Here is a 7,010-nt window from a genome sequence, read left to right on the forward strand (position 1 = left end):
TTGTCAGAAAGGACTAGTCCCTCAAGAAGGAGATGACATTTGGTAAAGTAGAGGGTCAGAGAAAAAGAGGAAAGTCTCCATGGTTGTGGATTGGCACAGTGGCAGCAGAAATGGGCTCTAACGTAGCAATGATAATGACTTTGGCACAGGACCAGGGAGTATTTCGTTCTGTTGTGCACAGGGTTGCTATGAGTAGGTACTGACTTGATGGCACCTAACAACAACAACAACAACATTAAAAGCTACCTTTGTTGGCCAACTTATCATATAGTGGTTGCTTGCATGTTGCTATGAGGCTGGAAGCTACACAGTAATATTTCCAGTACGGAAAGGATCATCTATGGTGGATAGGTTTCAGTGGAGCTTCCTGACTAAGACTGACAGAAGGAAGGCCTGAAGAACTACTTCCAGAAATCAGGTTATAAAAACTCTAAGGATCACAACAGAACATTGTTTGATACAATGCTGGAATATGAGCTCCCTAGGTTGGAAGGTCTTCAAAATACAGAATGGCTAGCACAATGCAATTGAGCATACCAGTAACCATGAAGATAGCACAAGACTGAGTAATGTGTCCTTCTGTTGTCCACAAGGTCATCATGCAATAAACCCAACTCAATGATACCTAACCACAACAGCAAGATTAAAATAACGGTGCAGGACCACTTCTGACTTCAGTTGTTAGTGGAGAGCATTGCTTGCTTATACTCCAGGTTAAAATCTTGTTTATAGCTCTGAATTTCTTAAGATGGACTTGACAAGAAGTGAGGCTCTTTTATGTAATTATGTATTTTGATGCATGTAAGGCTAAGTAGCCCATTGAGATGGGAATTTAGAGAAGGTTTCTAGATTACCTGAAATAAAAATAGAAATAGTGGAAGAATACTAGATGACCTGAAATAAAAATAAAAATAGTGGGAGAATACTATTGAAGGGAGAGGATGTAGGAGGCACAAGGATTCTGAGGTGGGAAAGAGCTTAGCTTATTTGAGGCAAAGAACAAAGGACCATCTATCTAGCAAGTGAGTTTGGGAGCGAGAGGATAAGTAGGTGAAGCAGTTCAGCTTGGTAAGCCAGAGGCTGTGCTAAGGCACAAGCCTCATAATGTGGTGATGAAATGTTGGGGTCAATAATATGGCTGAGACTGGGAAACATGCCAAATCTGTCACCCCAATGAGATGTGAGCCTCCTAGGGAAGACGAATGAGTATGCATGTGTATGCCTACTTGCCTGTACTGTGGGTGAGTGATTTAAAAGGGTTATAATAATTAGGGTTAAGAATAGTGACTTCTGGCATTAACTGAATCAAGTACTATCTGAGTACTTTCCATGAATTTTTTTAGGTGACATTAACAGTGACCCTATGAGATTGGTATTATTATTATTAATCTATTTTGAATAAGAGAAAAGAATAAGGTTGAATACCTAGGCTAAGATTTGAATCCAAGAATGGATTCCAAAGCCCCCTCTCAGTAACTTTGTTCTAAAGAATATGCTAAGGTCTGGGTCTACCACAGTAGGGGTAGATTCTCTTCTCCACTGCCTAAGGGACCAGTTTTGAAAATGAAAAGCCTGAGTGTGGCACTGGATTCTTTACATTATCAGCCTCCTCCTATCAACAGCAGCTGTGGTTCAGTCCTACAACCAGCCCTGAGTCATGCATTCCAGACTTGGGCTAGTAGGGAGAGGGTGTCATGTAAGATATTTGAGGAACTTCAGAAATTGATTTAGGATGAACACTTTACAGCACTGGATTTTGTGAAGTCAAGTGAAAGGGAATTCGAATTGTGAAGATTTGGGATATTAATTAATGCAAAGAGGACTGAATATCATTGTTCAATGAAATGACACGGCTAATCATTGTTCTTATTTTCCTAATGGTAACAATATGGCAAGCCCCATTCAGATGCATCCTTGAGCAAGTTGAAGGCATTGTACTTCACTCAATCTTCTTAATTTGCATTAATCTGGTATTAAAAGCCTCGATAACTGAGCCTCACTAAATTTACAAGATTATCCAAAGTGTTTTGAAAGTTCTAGTCATAATGAATAGTCCTGTGCCTTCCTCCCAGAGTGTGCATACTGTTCCTTTGGCCAAGTTGGTCTTCTCTATTTTAAAGGCTACTTCTACTATCTTTCTACTGAGTCCAGGTGTGGTACTAATGGTCAATGGGTCAATGCGCTGGACTGCAAAATCCATTTGAATCACAAGTTCAATGGTTCAAGCTCACTAGTCACTCCTGGCAAACCCTATACAGATTCCCTGTGGGTCAGAACTGACTTAATGGCACTTAACAACAGCAACAACAACCATCCTTCTATGAAGCTATTCCTTGGCAGTTAGTTCCAATTCAGATTACTCATTGTGTGACTCAGCTTTTGTACATTGTTATATTTGTCCTTGATTTTATATTGTCTGGAGTCTGAGTGATGAAATGGTTAAGTGCTCTACGACTAGCCAAAAGGTTATGGTTTGAACCTGTTCATAGGAGGCTTGTAAGACAAGGCTGGTGATCTGATTTCAAAAGGTCACGGACTTGAAATCCTGTGGAGTACAGATTGACTCTGCACACATGACTGAGAACTGAGTCAACAACAACAATGTCTATTGCTTTGCATTTTTCCTAAATGTTTAGTACAACAGTCCTAAAGTATGACTCAGAAACTCCTGGTGGGACATAGGAGAAGGTTTTAGGTGATTCACAGAAATAGCAACGAATAACAGCATATCATATTGTGAGAAATTCATTTCCTCTTTGATTCTTTTTCTATAAATGTGATCAGAACAAGCAAGAGTATCTGCTTGGCATTGGTCTTACATTTGACCTAATTTCGAATCTCCCTAAACATAAATGAAGATCCCTAGAACATCATAAGATTGTTTACTTTCATTTTATTGATAGTTGTTGTTAAGTGCCATCAAGTTGGTTCTGACACATAGCGACCCTGTACAGAGTTTCCAAGGAGTGGCTGGTGAGTTTGAACCACCAACCTTGTGATTCAAAACTACCAGTATTTATCCTACAGCACCATTTATTTTTAATCCTTGCAAGGCAAGTAAGAGAGATACAGTAATATATATTTTTATGTTAATGCATTTAAGTAAAAAAATGAGCAAATTTTTAAAATTCTATAAATACAAAATGGCTTCATAAAGTTCATGGAAACATGGAATTGAAAGATACATGAATTTTCCCACAAATGTTTTGAAGCCTACTTGTATTATGTAGGTTGTTTGTGGTGGTGGTTATGTGACGTGGAGTCAGTTCTGACTCATTGAGACCCTGTACAGGGTTTCCGAGGCTGTCAATCTTTATGAGAGGTTGTTTGTAGACCTTCCAAAAACATATTACATGAATGCCTGAAGTTGGGAAATTTTTGGTCTCATGAATATCAATGTTTAGGTCAGTATGAAGCATTGAGATCATCAAAATATCATTATCTTAAGAAGAAACTATAGATAATGGAAAGAACATCAATGCAGATAATGAGCCATCTTAGTTCTGTAGTGAGGACAAGTTCATGAGGTAGGTCACCTAGACTGGAGACCCAGTTCTTTGATGTGAACCTAAATGATTATTTGGACTCTCAGGCAGTCCTGTTTAAGAGCATCTTTTTGTGATTATGATCTGCATCCTATTATCTGTAGTGAATAATATACTAGCAAGAAGTCCAATTGTGGATAGTATTGGAAATGTAGGCAGAGAAGCTGAAGGACTTTTACATTTTATTTAATTCAAATTTAAATAAATGTTGTCTTTAATGGGACAGTATAACTCTAAGATTCGGTTTTCTCATCTATGAAATTTTTAAAAAATGCTAATATTTACTGGCAGATTCTTATTGTGACACTCACTGTGGGATAATGCACTGGACCACAAGATTGTTTTGAATCACAAGGTCGGTGGTTCAAATTCACCAGCTGCTCTGGGAAACACTATACAGGGTTGCTATGGGTTGGAACTGACTCAATTGTGCTTAACAGCAGCAATAGGAATATTTATCTTTAGGGGTAGTTTGAGAACTAGATGCTATACATGCTTACTGCTTAGTTTAGTACTGGGCACAGAGAAATAATTATTAGCAATAGTAACTAGTTTAATGACAACTGGGCCCTGTTGTTGGGTAAGCACTTGACTGCTAACCATGCTAGCTGCAAGGCTGGCAGTTCAAACCTACCAGTATCTCTTGGAGATCCTATACAGGGTCACTATGAGTTGAAATTGACTCAACACCACACAACAAGAAGAACAACAACATAAGCAACCTACTTTATCTCTCTGAAACTTAGTTATTGCTTCAAATTTTTAATCTGTGACTAAGAAACTTCCAACACTAATTGCCATCATCCAAATCAGCTGCAAAACTAAAGTATAGGATGCATGGTGGTGGTGGTGGCTGTGTGCTGTGGAGTCGGTTCTGACTCATAGTGACCCCGCGCTGGGTTTCTGAGGCTGTAAATCTTTACAGGAGCAGAAAACCTCATCTTTCTCCTGTGGAACAGCTGGTAGTTTTGAACTGCTGACCTTGTGGTTTGCAGCCCGATTCGTAACCACTACGCTACCAAAGCTCCTTATAGGATGCATAGAAAGGTCTCAATTTAGGGCATGTTGAAGGACTTTTTGTCAAGTCTGAGTTTTCTATTTTATCTGCTCTCAATTAAAGTTTAGAGCTGTGCAAGTTTGAATGTCTAAGACAGTAAGAGAAAACGCATTGCAATCAAAATAAATTTTGAGTAAATTAAAATTACTTCCTGCCAAAGCTGTCTAATTTGGATCGCAATGCAAGTGAGAAGAATTGTTGAATTGCTTCTTCGATGTGTTAAAATTTCTGCTGCGTCTGATACTGTATCAAATGTTCCCCCTCCCAAAAGAATAGCAAGAGCTGCCATTTACTGAGTATCTTTGGTGTGTCTAATGCTATCCTGTTTGTTATCGCTTGTTCTAGAACCATCTTGCAAGGATGGTGTTCTTGCTATTGTATAGGTCAGAGAACTGAGCCTCAGGAAGATTCAATGAGCCGCCCAAGGTCACACAGCTAAAGGCAGATCTCAGGCCTTGTGGTTGTTAGTTGTTGTTAGGTTGATTCCCTCATTGCAAATCCATGTGTGCAGAGTGGAACTGTGTTTTCCCTAGGGTTTTCAAGGCTGTGCCCTTTCAGAAGCAGATCCCTAGACCCATCTTCTCAGGCATCTTTGGGTTTGTTTGAAGTGCCTACCTTTCCGTTAGTAGTGGAGCATTTGCCCAGACCTCCCTGGCTCTTAAGTTTGCCATGCTTTCTATTACAGCACACTAGGAATTCTGGTAGCGTAGTGGTTACGAATCGGGCTGCGAACCTTAAGGTCAGTGATTCGAAACTACCAGCCGCTCCGTGGGAGAAAGATGAGGCTTTCTACTCCCGTAAAGATTTACACCCTCGGAAACCCTGTACAGGGTCACTATGGGTCGGAACCGACTCGATGGCACTTAACAACAACAACAACAACCTGCATTCAGGAATATGTAAATGATATTAACATCTACTCAGGCCTTGTATAATCCAGCTCACTAATAGTTTGTTCTCTCCTGAATCCACATAATTCTGCGGGATTATTTTAGCCACTATAGTGGTTAAAAGAAATTATTAACACAGTGACACATTTGATAGCCAGAATTCAGCCAGACTGCCTTGTTGTTCCTGTTGTTCCTGTTGTTGTTGTTAAGTGCCATTGAGTCGGTTCCAACTCATAGCGACCCTGTATAGCGTTTCCAAGGAGCAACAGATGAGCTCAAACCACTGACCTTGTAATTCAAATGGCTATGCAGCCTGATGCATTAACCCACAGTGCCTGGGACTCAAAAATTTACACTTCTAACAGGGTGCAATATTACCACTTTTTTATTGCTCAATTTAGTGGAAAATATTTGAGTTTCCTTCTCTGTTATAGTTCCATTTTACACAAGTTCTGGCTTTCATAGATTTTACTAAATAGCTATCACTCTTATGAAAGAGCTTTGGTAACGTAGTGGTTACGAGTTGGGCTGCTAACTTTAAGGTCAGCAGTTCGAAACTACCAGCTGTGCTGCAGGAGAACAATGAGGCTTTCTGTTCCCGTAAAGATTTACAGCCTTGGAAACCCTGTACAGAATCTCTGTGAGTCAGAATTGACTCCACGGCACACCACCACCACCACCACCACCATCACTGTTGTAGGTAATGTCTGTTGGTGATTACAAAACTATGGAACTGACTATTCCTCCCACAGCCCTGTGGAAGGAATAACCTAACAGGCGAATTCAGTGCAGTGTCCACACAGAACTCAGACTCCATACTCACAGTCATGGGGTTTAGTAGGGAAGTTAACAGGTTATAATTCAGAATCTGAAATGTTCAGGGCACATTTGTTCCAGTCAGCTGCTGACCAATGCCCATAGGATACACCAGTCCACCATAAGCTTCAGCCTGAAGGCACTTGGCTGTAGCATTCTCATATCAGCAAACCTATCTCCCCCACTTATGTGCCTGGAGGCATTCCCCTCTACAAGCACGCATCCTGCCCACAGTCGCTCAACTTTACTTGCTCCCTGGCTTGGGAAGTCCCGTGCTCTTCCTCGTGCTCTGCTTCCTGATTCTGCTGCTCCTCTATCACTCAAAAAACATCACAGCGTTCTGTCCTGTGAAAAGGAGGTTAAATGTGCAGGGAGCTCAGGGTCCAAAGAACACACTTCACTTCTTCTTTGTTGGTAATGAGATCCCCCTTTCTGCTTCTGGGATGACTCATTTTAAACCCATGTTAGAATTTCAAGTTTTTATAATCACGATGAACTCTGCTACCATCCACAGCTGGATCCTGTCATCCTGTCAGTCAGTATCCTCTCCCACCTTCTCTTACCCAGACCCAGCAGCAGGGCAGACCTGTTGTTTGGTGGGAGTTAGATAATTCACTATACCACAGCTAGTAATAAGAATCAGCATCTAGGTGCTTTATCTGGTATCTCATATTGAATTTTCTTAACCAAATACCATTTCTT

This window comes from Chrysochloris asiatica, unplaced genomic scaffold (assembly GCF_000296735.1).
Source record: "Chrysochloris asiatica unplaced genomic scaffold, ChrAsi1.0 scaffold00072, whole genome shotgun sequence".
NCBI lineage: Eukaryota > Metazoa > Chordata > Mammalia > Afrosoricida > Chrysochloridae > Chrysochloris > Chrysochloris asiatica.